Here is a 21,365-nt window from a genome sequence, read left to right on the forward strand (position 1 = left end):
TAACCTGGCTCCGTTTGGTTCACAATTTTGTGTTTTTGGGAAATTTTTTGAAAAAAGTTAAAAAAAAGTTGAATTGGGCGGGGATTACGATGTAGGATTTACAAATTATAAAATACCCCATGTTTGTTTTTTCACAAAACACCCCTTATAATAAAACATTAAAAGTTAACAAAAACACCCCCAATCCACCCTCAAATATGGACAGCCGGCCACCACCGCCGAGGGTGGCCGGAGTCGCCGTAACAAAAACATTAAAAATATTTAGGGGTATTTAATTGAATTAATAAATTTAGGGGTGTTAAAAAATATTAAATAAAGTTGAATAATATGTGAGTTTTGGGTATTTTACTATTTACTTTTTTGGGAATACTAAAAGTAGTATTCCTAAATCCAACCAAACGAAGCCCTAATGTTGTTAATTGGAGTGAGACAATAAGCGAATCTTAAAGACTATATACCAAACATAAATGAGGTAACATTACCTCCCACCGCACCTGCAAGATTCGATTCCTTCCACTTGGATATGCTTGAATCAACTCATTTAATTAGTAGCTCAAGATCAACCAAATCAAACCAAACCGATCTAAATCACGTTAGGTTATGTTCGTTTAAACAGTATGAGTATATATTCTGCATTTTGTTTTTATAACGGGGTGTCCAGATAAGTTTATGTACACTTTGACTAATTTTTGGGATCATTGAACTCTACAAAACCAAAAGACCAGAATAAGTCACAATTGTAGTAGGTGACCCCAAAATTAAACCACGAAGGCAATGAAATAAGTAAACCTTCTTGACCGTTAGGACAATTTTTTGGGTTACATCATGCATTTACTATTATGTTTAATTTTAATTTTAAATCCATTAAAAATACAACAAAAAGATTAAAACGTGTTCAGTACACACACACACACACACACATACACATATGCAAATGTCCTCAAATTTTTAACATGCGGATCAAAGGTGAACGACTGGGTTTTGATTTTGTATTTATGAAGGTGAGTGAGACAACGACCAATTTTTCACCATAGTCTACATGTTAAAAATTGGGAACATCCTTACTGAAGATGATATACACGGAAAAACTTAGATCAATAAAGATGACTCACAATCTAATCGATAAAATTCTCTACAACTTCAACGTAATAGTTTAATTGGATAGATGAGATCTATTGTTAGACAGATATTACCTATTACGAGCTGTTATGTGGGAGTTGAAGAGATATTTGTAAGATTGAGTTATAAGTATAATAATGTCTCACTTAGATGGAACAATTTCACACTCATTAGTGATGTACGGTGGAACTATCCAATAAAATAATACACGTATTTTAATTTTCAAAACCATCTACTATGAAGATTGTATTAGACATGATGAGACTGTTCCAGTTAAAGTGTTGATATGTATTTGAGATAAGATTAGGTGTGATATGTGCGATGCACACTTTGGTAAACAAATCCTAAACAGGAAAATGACATGTGTTCATGTTAGAAAACGACTCCTAATAATAATAATAAATATATAGCCCTTCTAAACGCACAGAGACAGGTCTTGTTAGAATTCATTAATTCGGTGAGCTGACACGTCACTTTCCCTCACAAGTAACCAAATTATTCCCATCACTCCATTGCTATCTATCTCCTTAACTCCTCCTACTTCTCTTTTTCATCCATCTCATCTCATCTCAATATAATATCTTTCATATCACGATTTCTTGATATTTTTAGTTTGATAGGGCATTGGTGACCTACTGGCTGGCTTGACTCTTCGAATTTTTTTTTTAAATTATGAAAAAATATTTTTTAGAAAGGGACATTTCATGGACCTTAATAAAAACTACTTTTTTTTCCAATTACTATTCCACGCTCCTACTTGGAGCGTGTATCACGTGCTTGTGATAAATGGGCCCCCGAGACATGCCAATAATTAAAACCTGAGTCATCCCAGCTGTACGTTGCAGGAGACTTTATTATTATTATTTATTGAATTTTTCTTTTTCTTTTAAAATATATATTGGCTTAAATTATTGTAGGGTCGAGGGAATTTTGTGCAGCAAAATCGTACACATCTGCAGCTTCTGAGAAGCAGAGCCAGAAATTACTTCATTCTTTTCAACTTTCTTTTGCTTTTTTAGCTATTAGGGTTTTGTATCTGTTCCCAACATCTTTCAAAGAGAATATTGGAAATTCATGACCGATCAAGTAGTTTATAGTGATTCTAAATATATTATTCAATAAATTTTGAGTTTGAATCTCTCATCAATTATTAATAAAGAAGTTATTAAAATTTTACTCGATCAATAGTTTCAGGATCTTAAGAGATCAGTTGAGGTATGTATAAACTGACCCGATACCCTCAGTTATAAAAAAATGATAGTTTATATGCATGCTTATAAGTCTCATATATACAAGATTACTTGAGCAATGGATTTTTTTCGTAAAGCTAGGGTTCACTTCTCTCAAACCTGTCCAATAAGATTATAGGGTCTGATGAGATTTTAGTTTAAATTTGAGTAAAAACATTATAATTTTAACAAGATGTCTAAAAGTTATATGTTAAGCAATTAACATTTTTATCTACTCAAAATCGTCACATGATTAATTCTTATTACTAAGTTATGGATTTTGAACACCCTAACTAAGCTACAATTTTCTTTAAACAAAAAAAATTCTTATGGAAAAGTTTCATAATGACAAAGGGAGCTAAAATGGTTTGAAAAGTGAAGGTAAATTACCGCCATGGGTAGCCGAGTAGTCAATTAGACTTTTGGTGTATTACTTAAGAGATTATGAATTCGAACTTAAAACTACTAATAAGGATAGTTATTAGAGTTCTTATCTGGTCGGTGTTCTAGGGTATGGAAGATTAGTTGAAGTGCATGTAAGTTGACCCAAACACCGTCGGTCAGACTAAAAAATAGTAATTGCAAGGGACATTTTGAAGATACGTGATTTGCAACAAATGAAAATGACCCAATTGACATCTCCAAAACAAAGACAGAGAGCATGAGCATCGATTGAAAGTATTGTATAATTGATGCTCTTTGATCATTTAAAAATGAGCTATCAAAAGAGGCCCCATAAGATGATAAATGGTCATTTTCTTATGGTTTCTTGAAAGTCTCTCTCCATAAATAATGCCTGCCTGCCATTATCAACAACTTTTTTTTCTTATTATTATTTTTTTTTCAACTTATATATAAATATACCAGGGCTTTATCCAAAGAAAAACTAAGAGAAAAAGAAGGGGTTTGCCGAAAAAAAATTAAAAGAAAAGAGAAAGTGTCATATTCTTCTAGTGGGTTCAAACGAATGGGTATGTAATCCCCTTTAGTGATTGTTGTTGGTAACATTATCAACCTAGTATAATCCTAAATTTAAACGTTGAAAATATTAAAAACAATTATTAGATCAATCGGTCTCCACGTCAATCAATACCCAGAAAAGAATAATGCTATATGTCAAATTCTTTTTATGGTAAGTAATGTATCATCTCATCTTATGTTGATATATGATAATGTCACGCTACTTGGAACGGAAAATTTAGGAAATTTAGCCATGTGTAGCTTTGCTTTTTACTTACTCAATATTTAATTAGAAATTTTATAAAAAGTTTGGCGGATTTTATAAAGAGAAATATTAGCCTTACAAAGATGCATACAAAGAGAGGCATATAAAAATAAATTATACCCTTAATCTTTATTATTATCTTTCTCTCTCTCTCTCTTTTTCTTCTTTCAATAGTAGGATTTATCTTTGTATATTTCTTTATAAGAGTATCATTCCTCTTTTATAAAAGGTGTTGGAATAAATTCCCAACCGTGAAATGTACATGGCATTAATTCAAACATTTAATATTCACTGGTTGAAAAAAGGGGTTTATATAATTTTTGCTCTTGTCCTTTTCTCTCCATTAAATAAATTCTTTTTATTTGGGTCCCTCCTCCTATCTCTTTGCATCTAAAAGGAACGCAAGAAAAATGATAATATAAATTTATGATAAATTAAAAACAAAGAAATTGAAATTTTTAGATTAATGAATGGACGTGGAGGATGGGACTAATAAAAGTTGATGATAAGCATTGGATAATTTGGATAAAATAAAATAAAATAAAAATTCAAAATTCAATTACGTTTTCTATTCTTACCAACCATTCATTTATTGGACAAATAAAATAAAAATGGGAGAATAACATGCTCCCACCCAAGGTTCAACGAAAAGACCTTTTCCCACCCACCAAGTTTCAAAACGACACTTTCCCACCCACCGTTATGTTCCGCCATGAAAATCTGTTCTTTAACATGTATAAACAGTGTAAAGACAAAACTACCCTTCTCCTTTTCTTCTTTCTCCTTCGCAAAAAAGGTTGCCGATTTGCACCTTACCCTAGAAGCCTGACTTTGCTTTAGGTTCATTAGATTGTGTTACAATATTAACATTACAACAAAAAACTGATTTTAAAAACAAATCATCATTTTCAAAGCTGCAAATGGTATTAAAATATTTATGTTAAAATGATCGTGGAAGCTTAAACATAAAACTGGATTTTCAGAAATATGAAGCAAAACTTTCATGCGGTATAGTAAGACGATTAGTGCGGTGTTACACCTTTCAAATTCTGAACAAATGACATTATGTTTTCCACAAGTTATTCTGATCAAGATGGAGCTCTTCGAATCATTCTCAAACTAAAAATTTCAAGCAAAAGTTCTCTAATTGAAAAACTGCACTAAAATTAGAAAGGGAGATAAAAAGGCAAAACTACTCTCTTCAACATACAACAACTTTAGAGCAACAACGGTCTTCCCTTTCTCAGACAGAATATATAGAATACTACCAAAATTGGGTGCACAACCACTATTCATCAGCAGATCAATGCGTCCAAGGGCTTCCTCGACATGACCTCTCATGAGAAGAGCTTCCAAGACCTTGGTGACCAAATCGCATTCGGCCAAATCGACGCGGATCTAGTGTGATTCCCTTTTTACCATCACTTCTCTGATCCCATCAATTTCCCCAACAATTCAATAAACAAAAAACAACCCATTTTCCCAAATAACAACAATATAATGCCAGATCTGGGCAATTGGTGGGGGACGGGAAATGATGAAAGTGATATCATTTGGCAGAGAGAGTAGTGTGTCTTGAGTGAGAAGGAGAGAGAGTTAACTTGGCGGATGAACTGAGCATAGGTGAGAGCTTGACCGATAATGGCGTTGATGGGAAAAGTAATGGAGAGCGACAGTTGGGTGAGGAAGGAAGCGTTTGAATTCAGGGTATTTTTTTCAAAAGTTTATGTATAAGAGATAAAATGACATAAATACCCTTTATCTGTTTTTTAAATTTACCATTTTATCCTTTTTTTAGTTAAAGTTAACGGACTGTGGGTGGGAAAATGTCGTTTTGAAACTTCATGGGTGGAAAATTGTCGTTTTGCCAAACTTTGCGTGGGAACATGTCGTTCTCCCAATAAAAATACCATACAATTGCTCTTACTGGTCCAACCATGTGGAAGAGAAAGAGACGTGTTTTTTTTTTCTTTTTGTAGTAATCGAGCTATCTGGACTGGATCAGTTTGCACGTAATTCAACTAATCCCCAAAGTCCATTGAACACGCTAAAAGTCCAAAGGATCAGATAAGCCGCAATGTTAGGTGGCCCTAAGGTTACCCAAGAACTTAAGAAAGAGATTAAACCTCTTTGATTGCCAGCCAACCTCTTAGGGTTAAAAATTTGAAATATATATATATATTTGAATAAAATAATTTTCTAAAAATAAAATCTTAATGACATCTACCTTTAGGTGGTCGAGTGGTTTGATAAAAACTTTTGGGTGTATTATCAAGAGGTCTTGAGTTCGAGTCTCACCTCAATTGCTAATAAGAGTAACTATTGAAGCTCTTACCCAACAAGTAGTTCTAAGGTCCTGGGAGATTAATTGAGATGTGCCTAACCTAACGTGAACACTTCCAATCATTTAAAACAAAAAAAAAAAAAAAAAAAATTACAGGTTGACCCATTTGAATTATGAAAATTAAAGATATATAAATGCAAACACAAACTTCTTAACTTTGACTTGTATAAGAGTAATGTATTCCCATATATAATTGTATTTTATTATTTTGATTTTATGGTAAGTGACAATCATTTATGGACAAAATAAAAAGACAAATAATAGTACGAAGATTAAGATTATGAATAAATATTTTGAAAGCAAACACTTTACTTGTCTGTATAAAGCAAAGAGCCAAAGACGTGTAGAATTAGTTGTTTTTGTGATAAAGAAAGTCTTAATTAAATAATTAAAAAAAATGACTAAGTCGCGGTCGTCACCGTCTGATTTGGATTTAACGATGATGGTGATGTTTGTCTCGACATCGTCTAAGACAAGGATGAGAAGAAAGACAAAACTCTCTAATGCCCTTTGAATTGACTATTTAATTTAACTCTTTCTTCAAAATCAAGCATTTGTTTTCAAATGTTTGGAAACAACTTCATGGGTTGAAGTTGAACATACTTTTCTATTCCCATTTTGAGTTATCAGTCATAGACTTCCCTTTTAAGATCATGATTACTTTACAAATCAATGTTTATATTAAATTTAAGAGGAATCAAATAAGTCAAACTTTTTTTTTTTAAAATTATGATCAAGGGTGTCCAGGTCAATTTACGTGCACTTCAACTAATCCCTAAGACCTTGAAACTATCTATCGATCCTATTAAGGGTAACTAAAAGTGTAACTTTGAGGGATTTTTTATACTTTTACATAGATTTTAACTACCTTAAACCGTGTACAAATAAAATTAAACAATTATTTAAAGGTACGTGATAATAACCTGAATTTTTTTCTTTTTTAAAAAAAAAAGGTGTTAACCATCATAAGCTACCCCAAATACCACAAGAAATTTGTATATATATATATATAGGAAAATGATAGGTGGAAAAAAAAATAATAAATGGGTTTTTGTGAAGTTTTTTTATTTATAAAAAAAAAAGGGAGAAAAGTGAGGGAAATGGATGAGAAATGGAAAGGGGAGTGGAACGAAGGGAGGGAAAGAAAAGAAAGACGAGGAGGAAACGGGAAAGAGGGGAAAACAAGGAACAGGAAGAACGAAAGACGAGAGGGAAGGGGGAAAAAAAGGACGGAGGAGAGGGGAGGGAGGGGAAAAGGGGATGAAGAAGGAAAGAGGAAGGAAGGGACGGGAGAGAAGGAAAGTCGAATCCGGAAAGAAGAAGGGAAAGAAAAAAGGAAGGAACAGAGGGAAGGGGGGAAAAGGAGGGTGGGGGAAAAGAAAAAAGGAGAAAGTGCAAGGTTGGTGATTGGTCATTGATTTATAAAATATAGCATCTAAGTTGTAATTATTTTACTTTTTCATAGTGTTTTAAAAAGAGAATATGATCTCTTTTTCATCTTATTCTGGCAACCCTTTACTTAGGTTTAAAAAGATATTAAGTTTATTGGGATATATTATTATAATCACTCAATTTTCCAAATATAGGTCATTTATAATTTTTTTTTTTCTTTTAATTTCATAAATATTATTTTCTCATTGGGTAAATAAAAAATTATTTAAAGCATTTGTTTGACGATTTTCTTAATTTCATAAGGACTTTTTGACAAATTTATAAGTGGTGAGAATCTGCAGAACTTAGTGGGAAATCAACTAAACTTTTTCTATATATATATATATTAAATGTCTCAAAAACATTTATGACTTTATAATTTACAATTTATATTGATGACATTAATTAACACTTTAGTTATCCTTTATTTTTAATATAATAATATTTAAAAATATATATCAATACATGCATGTATAGTTAATTTAACAATTACAATCTATTATTTATAAAAGATATACCCTGAACATAAGAAATAATTTATACATGATATAAGGATATTATTATATATATTTTTTATTATTAAGATTAACTTTTAATTTTTATAAAACGAAAAAAAGAAATACAAATAAAAATTCCAAATACAGAATCCATGTGACAGTTACATTATTTATTTAGTAGGAATTAATGGACGGTCAACATGATTTACATATTTAACAATTAATAGTCGACTTCGTTGGTTGGGAATCGATTACTTATTGTTAATGCCACTAACATCCACTAATCTCCATGGCAATTAGTATTTTAATAACAACCCGGAGTGAAACCCAACAAAGTGGTAGGTCTCGCGTTGACCGGTTAATCAGGGTCCAACTAGTGTTTAAAAGTTTGAAATACAATAAATACAACCTGAAAATTGTATAGAAGTCCTATGGGTTTGAAATCTTGTAAAAACACCCCAACACCACTTCTGGCGGGACAAATTAGGACAAATAGGTCCTGTTTCCAGTACGACAACAATCCACATCACTAAAAAACACTCCCCTTAGCCCCTAAACAAAAATCATAGTTTTGCGATTTTGGTCGATTCACTCACTAGAAATTACCTTTGTTGTCACCATGTACTCACCGATCCTCCTCTTCAAAGCTCAATATCCTAGCCTTCAATTTTGTTTGTCGATCATTGTCTCAATTTGTAGAGTCTTCAGTGAATAGGAAAATTGCTAACCAGTTCAACCGGCCAAGCCGAGTTTTAAAACATTGATGACAACACAATTAAGAAATTTTTATTTTCCTTTTAGAAAAAGGGAAAAAGAAAAACGGAGGTTGAATTTTATAGTATGGTTTAATATATATAGTTAAGAGTATGTACAATGAATCTAATACAATAAATAATGAAAAAGAAAGGACCCGTATAACTTAAGAAACATCGAAATCAATCAATAACCTGGCTCCGTTTGGTTCACAATTTTGTGTTTTTGGGAAATTTTTTGAAAAAAGTTAAAAAAAAGTTGAATTGGGCGGGGATTACGATGTAGGATTTACAAATTATAAAATACCCCATTGTTTGTTTTTTCACAAAACACCCCTTATAATAAAACATTAAAAGTTAACAAAAACACCCCCAATCCACCCTCAAATATGGACAGCCGGCCACACCGCCGTTAGGGTGGCCGGAGTCGCCGTAACAAAAACATTAAAAATATTTAGGGGTATTTAATTGAATTAATAAATTTAGGGGGTTTAAAAAATATTAAATAAAGTTGAATAATATTGTGAGTTTTTGGGTATTTTACTATTTAACTTTTTTGGGAATACTAAAAGTAGTATTCCTAAAATCCAACCAAACGAAGCCCTAATGTTGTTAATTGGAGTGAGACAATAAGCCGAATCTTAAAGACTATATAACCAAACCATAAATGAGGTAACATTACCTCCCACCGCACCTGCAAGATTCGATTCCTTCCACTTTGGATATGCTTGAATCAACTCATTTAATTAGTAGCTCAAGATCAACCAAATCAAACCAAACCGATCTAAATCAACGTTAGGTTATGTTCGTTTAATCAGTATGAGTTATATATCATGCATTTTGTTTTTTATAACCGGGGTGTCCAGATAAGTTTATGTACACTTTGACTAATTTTTGGGATCTATTGAACACTCTACAAACCCAAAAGACCAGAATAAGTCACAATTGTAGTAGGTGACCCCAAAATTAAACCACGAAGTCAATGAAATAAGTAAACCTTCTTGACCGTTAGGACAACTTTTTTGGGATTTACATCATGCATTTTACTATTATGTTTAATTTTAATTTTAAATCAATTAAAAAATACAACAAAAAGATTAAAACGTGTTCACGTACACACACACACACACACACATACACATATGCAAATGTCCTCAAATTTTTAACATGCGGATCAAAGGTGAACGACTGGGTTTTTGATTTTGTATTTTATGAAGGTGAGTGAGACAACGACCAATTTTTCACCATTAGTCTACATGTTAAAAACTTGGGAACATCCTTACTGAAGATTGACTACACGAGAAAAACTTAGATCAATAAAGATTGACTCACAATCTAATCTGATAAACTTTCTCTTACAACTTCAACGTAATAGTTTGTAATTGGATAGATGAGATCTATTGTTAGACAGATATTACCTATTACGAGCTGTTATGTGGGAGTTGTAAGAGAATATTTGTAAGATTGAGTTATAAGTATAATAATGTCTCACTTAGATGGAACAATTTCACCACCTCACTTAGTTGATGATACGGTGGAACTATCCAATAAAATAAATACACGTATTGTTAATTTTCAAAACCATCTACTATGAAAGATGTTATTAGACATGATGAGACTGTTCCAGTTAAAGTGTTGATATGTATTTGAGATAAGATTTAGGTGTGAATTATGCGATGCACACTTTGTGTTAAACAAATCCTAAACAGGAGATAATGACATGTTGTCATGTTAGAAAACGACTCCTAAATAATAATAATAATATTATATAGCCCTTTCTAAACGCACAGAGACAGGTCTTGTTAGAATTTCATTAATTCGGTGAGCTGACACGTCACTTTCCCTCACAAGTAACCAAATTAATTCCCATCACTCCATTGCTATCTATCTCCTTTTAACTCCTCCTACTTTCTCTTTTTCATCCCATCTCATCTCATCTCAATATAATATCTTCTCATATCACGATTTCTTGATATTTTTAGTTTGATAGATGGGCATCTGGTGACCTAACTGGCTGGCTTGACTCTTCGAATTTTTTTTTTAAATTATGAAAAATATTTTTTTAGAAAGGGACATTTCATGGACCTTAATAAAAACTACTTTTTTTTCCAATTCACTATTCCACGCTCCTACTTGGAGCGTGTATCACGTGCTTGTGATAAATGGGCCCCCGAGACATGCCAATAATTAAAACCTGAGTCATCCCAGCTGTACGTTGCAGGAGACTTTTATTTTTATTATTATTATTATTTATTGAATTTTTCTTTTTCTTTTAAAATATATATTGGCTTAAATTATTGTAGGGTCGAGGGAATTTTGTGCAGCAAAATCGTACACATCTGCAGCTTCTGAGAAGCAGAGCCAGAAATTACTTCTATTCTTTTCAACTTTCTTTTGCTTTTTTAGCTATTAGGGTTTTGTATCTGTTCCCAACATCTTTCAAAGAGAATATTGGAAATTCATGACCGATCAAGTAGTTTAATAGTGATTCTTAAATATATTATTCAATAAATTTTGAGTTTGAATCTCTCATCAATTATTAATAAAGATAGTTATTAAAATTTTTACTCGATCAATAGTTTCAGGATCTTAAGAGATCAGTTGAGGTATGTATAAACTGACCCGGATACCCTCAGTTATAAAAAAAATGATAGTTTAATATGCATGCTTATAATGTCTCAATATTCATACAAGATTACTTGAGCAATGCTATTTTTTTTCGTAAAGCTAGGGTTCAACTTCTCTCAAACCTGTCCAATAAGATTATAGGGTCTGATGAAGATTTTAGTTTTAAATTTGAGTAAAAACATTATAATTTTAATACAAGATGTCTAAAAGTTATATGTTAAGCAATTAACATTTTATCTTATACTCAAAATCGTCACATGATTAATTCTTATTACTAAGTTATGGATTTTGAACACCCTAACTAAGCCTACAATTTTTCTTTAAACAAAAAAAATTCTTTATGGAAAAGTTTCAATAATGACAAAGGGAGCTAAAATGGTTTGAAATGTGAAGGTAAATTACCGCCATTGGGTAGCTGAGTAGTCAATTAAGACTTTTGAGTGTATTACTTAAGAGATTATGAATTCGAACTTAACAACTACTAATAAGGATAGTTATTAGAGTTCTTATCTGGTCGGTAGTTCTAGGGTATAGGAAGATTAGTTGAAGTGCATGTAAGTTGACCCAAACACCGTCGGTCAGACTAAAAATATGTAATTGCAAGGGACATTTTGAAGATACGTGATTTGCAACAAATGAAAATGACCCAATTGACATCTCCAAAACAAAGACAGAGAGCATGAGCATCCGATTGAAAGTATTGTATAATTTGATGCTCTTTGATCATTTAAAAATGAGCTATCAAAAGAGGCCCCATAAGATGATAAATGGTCATTTTCTTATGAGTTTCCTTGAAAGCTCTCTCTCCATAAATAATGCCTGCCTGCCATTATCAACAACTTTTTATTTTTCTTATTATTATTATTTTTTTTTCAACTTATATATAAATATACCAGTGTCTTTATCCAAAGAAAACCTAAGAGAAAAAGAAGGGGTTTGCCGAAAAAAAATTAAAAGAAAAGAGAAAGTGTCAATATTCTTCTAGTGGGTTCAAGAGAATGGGTATGTCATCACTATCACTTTTAGAGTTTCTTTCCGTCAAGCCAACACTTGATCATTCTCTAATAAATAATCTTTCTTTCTCCAACTACATTAACCCTTATCAAAGTTACCAAGATTTAGGAATACGGGGCTTATTAAAGTAAAGTTTTTATGATAAATTTGTTAATTATTTGATTAGAAAAATGTAAAAGATTTTTGTACCTGTTGATACGAAAAATCGTTTTAATCTGAGGATCTGGTTAACCTTGATAGAATCGAAACAGATTAACGTGTGATTAGAATAATCCGCTAGGAAAATGAAATTAAAAGACAAAGACACTTTTTAAAGTAGTTCGATGGGCTAACTCTCAGGTCTACATCCACTGCTCTTGACTTCTTGTATTAAATACGAAAGATTACAAGAATAAATATTATTTTCTCTCTCTAAAATTGCTAACCCCTTACAATGAGTTTTTTTTGGGGAAATTTATACAAGAAATTGATAATGGTAAGTGAATGATTTCAAGGATTACGATTTAAACATGGGAAGTTAATCCCGTGATTGGTGTAATCACACTTAATTCGGACGTGCGTGATAAGATGATGAAATCTTCTTCTTGATTTTAGGGGATAAGGCTCATTTGTAATCTTGTGAGACAACTGTTCAGTTAGCTCACTACTCCGAGTATTGCTTGTTCATATTGAACCGAGCTTCACTTTCTTCAAGCTATCATTAATTCCGAGCTTGTCGTAAACTCTCGCACAACAATATACTTTCAATTCAAGAAACCATATCAATAAAGTATTTGGTAGATTAATATGTAAATGTATTTAGATGGTTTATAAGTGACTAAGATACTAAATTCTCACTTTATTGTTAATCAAACTTAAATTATAATAAACTAAAAATTATTTATGTGTCAAATTGTGGTCATGGTGAGTGGCAATGACCTCATCCTATAGATAAATTTTCATGTATTTTATTCTTATGGGTTAGAAAAAAAAAGTAAGAAAGTGACTTGCTATTTTGACCTTTATATCATGTGTGTGTTGCACACTAATTTTGGTAAATAATACCAATTCAATTATAGTCAACAATGAAATTTTGGGTCCATTTCTTTGTCTCTTATATTTGTCAAATGTAAACGCTAAAATTTATAATTGAATTGAAGACTGAATCTTGTGAAGAGAGTCACTGACAACCTTGATGGACCTATGGGGTGCCTCCTTGCGTCTCTGAAGGAGTCCAAGCGATGTGAAGGGATTGAAGTAGATAAGGGGTTTGGCGATATGAGAACCAGGGCTTAAGGGTGGTCTTTTCTACCTCTCTAATAAGGGGATTGGCCTCAGCTTATATAGTAAACTGCAAGGGCTCAAATCGTAGTAAGACTCTGAGTCCTACTTGGTAGGGGAACTCTCTTTTCGGGAAAGGATTAGATTCTTGGCCTTTATCTGTCAAGGCTTTCCTCTTTGGGTGAGATACGAGACCTTGTCAGAAGAGGGATTTGGTTAGGATTTTGATCCTTGTTATGGACTGTTGTGGGCAAATGAGCCGGACCCAGTTCAGCTTAACTCGAGAGATGACCCAACTCATAGAGCAGGCAGTTTCCAAGGTATCCTAACTGTGGGTCCAATCGGGATTGGGCCAAGGCTCTAGGCCGTCACTTATCACTGTTACGGTTAGACCTCGTTAGACCCGATACGAATTTTGACCCATACATCAAGTCACAATTTTATTGTGTAAAATAAAGAATTATTTTTAGGTTGCACCTTACGACTACCCATGAGCAAAAAGTTTAACTAAAAATAGCATGTAACCACTAGCCTTGTGGTTAGATGACAAGACTTTAATCATCTGGATGTGTTACCTAGAGGTCTTGTGTTTGAGTCTTACAAAGTAATCACCAATCACATTTGTGACTTATTGGCCCAATCGGACTTGTAGGATGTTCAATGGACCCCGAGGGTTAGTTAATGTACGTACAAGTTAGCTCGAACACCTCGATTGTAAAAAAAATGATCTAATTCTTTGTAGATATCAAACATAAATAAGAATCAAATGGCGTCGAAATTATTTTTCCATAAGAATCTCATAAAATAAAAAGTTAGGTATTAATTTTTCAGTACAAAGAACCAATGAAAACGACTATGAATTTTGTATTTTATATGCAAAAGAATGATATCAACAATATAAAGAAAGCAATGGGGACCCAACTTTATGAGGTCCACTGTCTACATCTTGAGAAATAATTATGTGATTCTTGTGACCATTGGCCCATGCAATGGTTTAGTTGATTAGGACCAAAGTGGAAAAATTAAATATATTGGGTTTGTTGGGGACTTTTGGGGTTTGATGAATTGAGGACAAATTTAATTAAAAAAAAAGGCAGCGATATTTATGGAGAAACAAAGGGACAAGTGATCAGTGTGCAACTGTGCATAAAACAATGTGCTCCCTCGTCAATTTCTTCTACTTTTTTAGGCTCAAGTTATAATTTGTAACACCAATCAATTCTCATTAATGTTGATAATTTATTAATTAATTCTATCTTAGAGTTGGGACATGCTATTTCTGGTTTGGTTTTGTTTTATATGACCAAATCATTCTAATAATTGTTAAATATTTATGGGTTTCATAGTAACATAATATATTTCATAAAATTATGACAATAATTGGTTAATAAGAAGGTACCGTATTATCTGGTATGTAGGGGTGTTTAAAACCGGTTAACCAGTCTAAATACCTTTTTTTTTTTTTTTCTTTTAACTGAACCAGTTTTTTGGTTCATAGAAATCCTTGAACCAGAACCAAACCGGTTCTAGGAAAAAAAGTAGTTTTGAACCGAATGGCTTTTCTAGTTCCTAAAAATCGGTTAACCGGTTTTGAACCAGTTTTCTCTCAGGATAGTATAACAAATGTATACCAAAACTTAAAAAAAAAAAAAAAATACTAAACCGATTCCTAAAAACCAATTAATCGATTTTGAACTGGTTTTGGGTCTTTTGTCCCTTTTGGACTTTTTAATTTTTATTGCAAAATCGGTTTTAAAAATCGGTTTCGGTTAACCGATTCTTAGAATCCACAAAACTGGTTACCAAACTAGAAAATCAGTTAAAAGAAATTTTTGAACCAAAACTAAACCGGTTTAATTAAAAAACTGGTTTTCCAATCCAATTACTGATTCAGTTTGGTTTATAGATTTTTTTGAGTAGCCCTACTCATATGAGGATGATATGTTATTTTGTATGATCAACATCCACCTCGTGATTACTATATTATACCATTGATATGTACGTATCATGCGATTGGTTGATTGTACTAACATCATTTAGAGAAGTGTTTTTCTGTAATGAGACACCCAATATTTTGTTTTAGATGTATTTTTTTTTATAAAATATATTAAAATAAATAAAATACTTTGAATAATAAATACTAATTTTTTAAAATATATTCTTATGAGTTTCTTTGACATCTTCTAATGGTAATGGGGATTATCTCAACATAATACCATCATAATACATCCAAAATTTTTAATATAATTATATAATTTATCATGAGAGAATCAAGTGGAAGAAGAAACCAAATAAAGTGCATTGAACATGTTGATCTTGAATTAAAGTAGTGGAGGCGCGTGGAGCAAATATTTAAATAATAATTAATTAATTAAGATAAGGTGACTTTATATTGGTATGACAACATGGTTTTATGTATAATGTTTTTAATATCAAAGTTTAATGACAACATAGAGAGAGCTCAAAAAGGATTGCTTTAAATAAAGATTTTGCTTTAACTTCAATTTTAAGTTTCTTAAAGCTTATTGGCATCCATCAACTTTAATCAGTAAAAAGTTTATTATTCTTTCTTTGATATAATGTTATTGGCACAATTTAATTTGTTTTACTTTGAAATGGAAATTTCTAATAACTAAAAGTTGATTTGAACCTTCAGTTTTTAAGATAGCGTTAAACAAAATATGAAAGTGATTGAGTGATGTTAGATATACGAACATGAGATTTCGACTGAGGTGGTTGATGATATGTCGATACTACATTAATTATAACAAACAAAACATCAATCCATAAAATCCACAATTAATGTGGTATTGATATCTCAACAGTCACATTAGTTACAATCTTAACTTGATATACATAAGATTTCTGATGGAAAAACCATATACTATATTATTAGAAAGAGTAAAGCTATTTGTACAAACTCTTGTATAAATAGAGTTTGCACAAACTACGTGGCACGTCACATAGCATGTTACGTGGCTTCGGAAGCCACATAACTTAATATCACATCAATATTATATGAATCCTCATATCACGTGACACTCAGATGGTGTGTCATGTCAATTTGTACAAAATCTCTTTGTATTGAAATTTGTACAAATAGCTTTACCTTATTAGAAATGTGTAATAAAGACTTAAAAAACTCATTTGATTGAGACTTTTTTAGATGGTTTTCGAAAATCTTGAGTATGCTTGGACATATAAGGGAGAATATAAAATTAATAAGGTTTTCTACCTTAATATATAAAAAAAATATTTTGTTGCATATTGTTGGTAACATTGGGTTTGGTTGAATTCATAAGTGATTGAAACAAAATGGAAATTTCAACTTCAACTCAAATCAAATCCTTTATAAAGAGCACTACATGTTGGTTCATTCAATCAAGACTTGTTTTTGCCTTCAAATTCAACATCAACCCATGAAATTAGCTTTAAATGTGTCAATGCCAATTTCTTTGAAATTATTCATTTGAAAATTCAATCAAATAAAGACAATTACATAAGGAAATATTGTTCAATTTGGATTCATTGACATATTCATCCAATTGAATTTCAAATTTTCAATTACAACCCCAACCAAAATTTCTAAATGTGTACCCTCGTGAAATTAATGTTGTAAATGTGGAAAGATGCTATTTCACATGCTGACAAATTTAATGCTTTCTTCTCTACCAAATATGAGATTATTGGGAGGGTTTCTTCATCTTGTTTGACTTCAACATAGAACCATGCTTCTGACTGTTAAGAGGAGGGTGGGGGCTAGCGACCCCGCTCAAAAAAAAAAAAAAAAAAAAAAATCATTAGCTGTGCATGTTTTTTGTATTGATGGAGTTGTATTTATGTTAAGATTTTAGATTTTATCTTACTTTTTTTTTTTTTTTTTTTTTTTTTTTTTTTTTCATATATACCTTAAATTAGTTACAACGTAGTCACTCAATTTTCCTATAATTAGACTTGTTCTCCTAAAATGAATTTTTAAGTTCGTCCCTTAATTATCTTCATCTGACACTAGGGGTGAAATCGAGTTGAGTACTCGAGTCGAGTATTTGGATACTTGAACTCGATACTCGACTCGACTTAGCTACTACAGTATCGAGTTCGAGCGTAATTGAGCCTGATGCATTGAGTTCAAACTCAAACTCAGTACCTAAAAGTCCAATTCGAGCTCAGTTAATCGAGTTTTAGTCGAACTTTTTGAGTTTAATCGAGTTTTAGTCGAGCTTTTCGATGTTGACCGAGTTTTAGTCGAGCTTAATTAAGTTTTTTGTACAGTGATCGAACTCGACTTATGGGATTATTCGATCTACTCAAACTAGAACTCGACTTGGTTTTCATCCCTATCTGACATTGAGATTATACGTGGAAAATGGAAAGCAAACTTATTTTGGAGATATAATAATTAACAAGATCGATATATAAGCTCTAGAAGAACACATTTTTATTAGAAACCTCCTCTGAAGTGAGGTTTGTACTTGTTTTTCAAAATAAAAGATTCTACTTTTATTTGTCCAAAATTTGTAGGGTTTTACTTTACAAATTAACTCTACAACTTAAATAATAAATCAAAATCTGAACTATCTATGGATGGTTGAGTGATTCGATAGAGACTTTTGAATATATTATTTTGGAGGTGCGGAGTTTGAGTATCTCCTCAGTTAATAATAAGGGTAGCCACTGGAACTCTTACTCTATCAAAAATTCTAGGGTCCTAAGAGATGAGTTGAGATGCGTATAAACTGACCAAAACACTTCGATCATAATAAAAAATAGAAACCGGGAACTCAATCCATCACTTAAAAAGAATCATAATTTTACTTATTTAATCTTGTAACAAGATCACGATGTTTTAATGTTGACTTCTTTAATTAATTTATATTTTTTACGTAAATTAATAATTAAAATTGTGTTTAACATGATAAATATATTAAAAGAGAAAAATCGGGGAAAAGCGTAAATAGGACGCGCCATAAAGGGCGAAAGAAAGAAAGAGAATATCGAAGAAGTCGTAGTTGCATAGTAGCCATCAAATCAGATCTGGTTTCATACTGAACAAAAGGGTGGGACCCAATCTGACACAAATCACACGACCGCTTGTTCTTGTGTCAGTACAAGTGTGTTGTTGTCCACGTACAGTTAACAGCGCGTGACACTCCCAGCTGTCTTAACATCACACTAGAATCTTCCCCACTTATGTTCGTTCTTGTGTCTGTCTGTAGTAAATATTTTTACACCTGTCGGTCATGCGTCCTTTTTTAGTTATTTTCTCGAGATTTACAATTTAACGAACACTTTTTATTTATTTATTATTTTTATTTATTTCACTCTTGGGATGGGACCCATTTTTACCTTATTTACTATTTACCACTTTATCATGTGCAACATCAATCAATTTCCTTAATTTAATTGACTTTTAGTATAGTTCTAGTTTTTTCAAAATTAAGAAAACCAATTTTAATTATATATATATATATTTTTTATCACAAGTGTTTAAACAAATTTATATATATTTTAACTAATATTTAGAATTTTAAAATTATCGATCGAATGAAAACTCTAATGACCACCTCTATTAATATCCAAAAAGAGTCAAACTCAATAACTTATAAAATCTCATTTGACTCTTTTATTATCAACCACCCAATAATTGACTGATGATTTTTGTGTATTTGTATAACTTTGTTCTACAAATACACAAAAAGAATTTTTATAGTCCCATATGAAAAAATAATATTTAAAGTTATGATCAAACATAGGGAGATCAAAACCTTTCATGATAATCAATATTGTACTTTTGAGATATTTTAAGAGCATTTATGTAGGTAAATTTATAGTATTTTTAAGAAAAAAATATTATCAAAAAAAACTTTATTCTATAAATGTTTAATTAAAAATAATTGGATCGGAATTTAAGGGAGGTCTAAACCTTTTATGACATTTGTCATCAAGATAGTGGATATCACACCAAATCCCAAAACTTGCATCATTCTAAACATTTATTGATAATGACTTTCGTTAGCACAAAAATAGTAACACAAATTATTAATACATATATCACATACCACTATCAATCTTAAACATTTATCTTTTAATACATAACCCATGATAATATATTATATCTTGATAATATCCCAATATTTTTATTTTAAGATAAAAACAATATTTCATTACCGTAACAATGATTCAGACAATATGATTATAATAAAAACCTTAAAATACTACTTGAGATGTGTTAGTTCAAAGTCCTACATCAGTTATTTATATTGTACAAGGATATCCTCATCACCTAAAGATATATTTTCAAAACAAAATCGTGTAGACCCCATACCCAAGCAAACAATACCTCTAAGNTGATTAAAAAAATGAACTTAATATTTGGCTTTTTAAATAAATGAGAGGAATTAAAATAAATTGAGTTAATTGAGATATTTAAGTACACATTAGAATAAAGTTTCAAAATTCAAAAGATATTTAATATTTGGCTTTTTTTTTTTTATTTTGATAAAATAATATATGAAAAAACTCTTTTTTAAAATCAACTTTAGGTATAATATATCGTAGACTGGAAGATGATAAATATGGAACTATATCAAAGAATACACACACACAAAAAAAACAAAAACAAAAACAAAAAAAAAACAAAAAAAAATTTTGACTTATAACATAACAAGAATACTGGTTGCTACTATCAAGCCTAGTTAGTAAATACGAGTATGGCAAAAAAAGGGTACGGGAATTTTACGGGTATTGACAAAGTAAGAGTTCTAGTAACTGCCTCTATTATCAACTAAAGAGAGACTCGAATTGTAATATATTAAAGAGTCTTTATCAAACCACTCGATCACTTATAGGTAGTTAAGATTTTGATTTGTTATTTAAGTTGTATAGTTAATTTGTAAAAGTAAAACCCTACAAAGTACACATTTTTTTTAAATAATCAATATGATTATAATAAAAATCTTAAAATATTACTTGAGATGTGTTAGTTCAAAGTCCTCCATCAGTTACTTATATAGTACAAGGATACCCTCATCACTTAAAGATATATTTTCAAAACAAAATCGTGTAGACCCCATACCCAAGCAAACAATACCTCTAAGAATGCCCTTTATCATGTGTCAAGATCCTATATACATCAACATTAGGCCCTCCCAAGCCCCTCGATCACTAGGGTTGTGTTGGTACCAAAGTCCTACATCGGTTAAGAAACGAGAACTCCCTCGCCTACTAGGGGTTGTGTTGGGGCCAAAGTCCCACATCGGTTGGGAAACGAAAGCCTTGGTCACTTAGATAGCACAAGGACAACTAGACGCGTATTTTCATGATAAAACTGTACAGACCCTAAACCCAAAACGGATAATACCTCTAAAAATCTACCTATCATGTGTCTGAATTCGACATAGATCAACTTATTATTTATGAAAAAAAGTCATATTTAATTTTTATTATTAAATTTCAATAATAATAATTAAGATTATTAACAACAAAACTGATTTAATAATAAGCATTTATTAGTTAAGATTTTATCCATATTCAACGTGTTTTATTTAAAACCCTATATATCAATCATGGACCATGAAAGATACCAACCTTGACTTCAACTCCCCACTTTAAAACACTAATTAATTGTTTAATTTTCCACTAATGAATTATTACTAAAATAAATATCTCACACACTGCCATAAAACTACCTCCTTTTTATCGGCGATAATTTGATTTTATATCGTTTGTTTCCTTGAAACTCAAACAATCATAATCTCATATCGAAATCATGAACTGGAATCACTGTATCACGTGATACAATAAGTACCACATCTCCAGAAACTGACCCCCCCCCCCCAATGGCAAATACCGTAATATTCTGATAAA

The sequence above is a fragment of the Pistacia vera genome, unplaced genomic scaffold (assembly GCF_008641045.1).
Source record: "Pistacia vera cultivar Batoury unplaced genomic scaffold, PisVer_v2 Contig582, whole genome shotgun sequence".
Taxonomy (NCBI): Eukaryota; Viridiplantae; Streptophyta; class Magnoliopsida; order Sapindales; family Anacardiaceae; genus Pistacia; species Pistacia vera.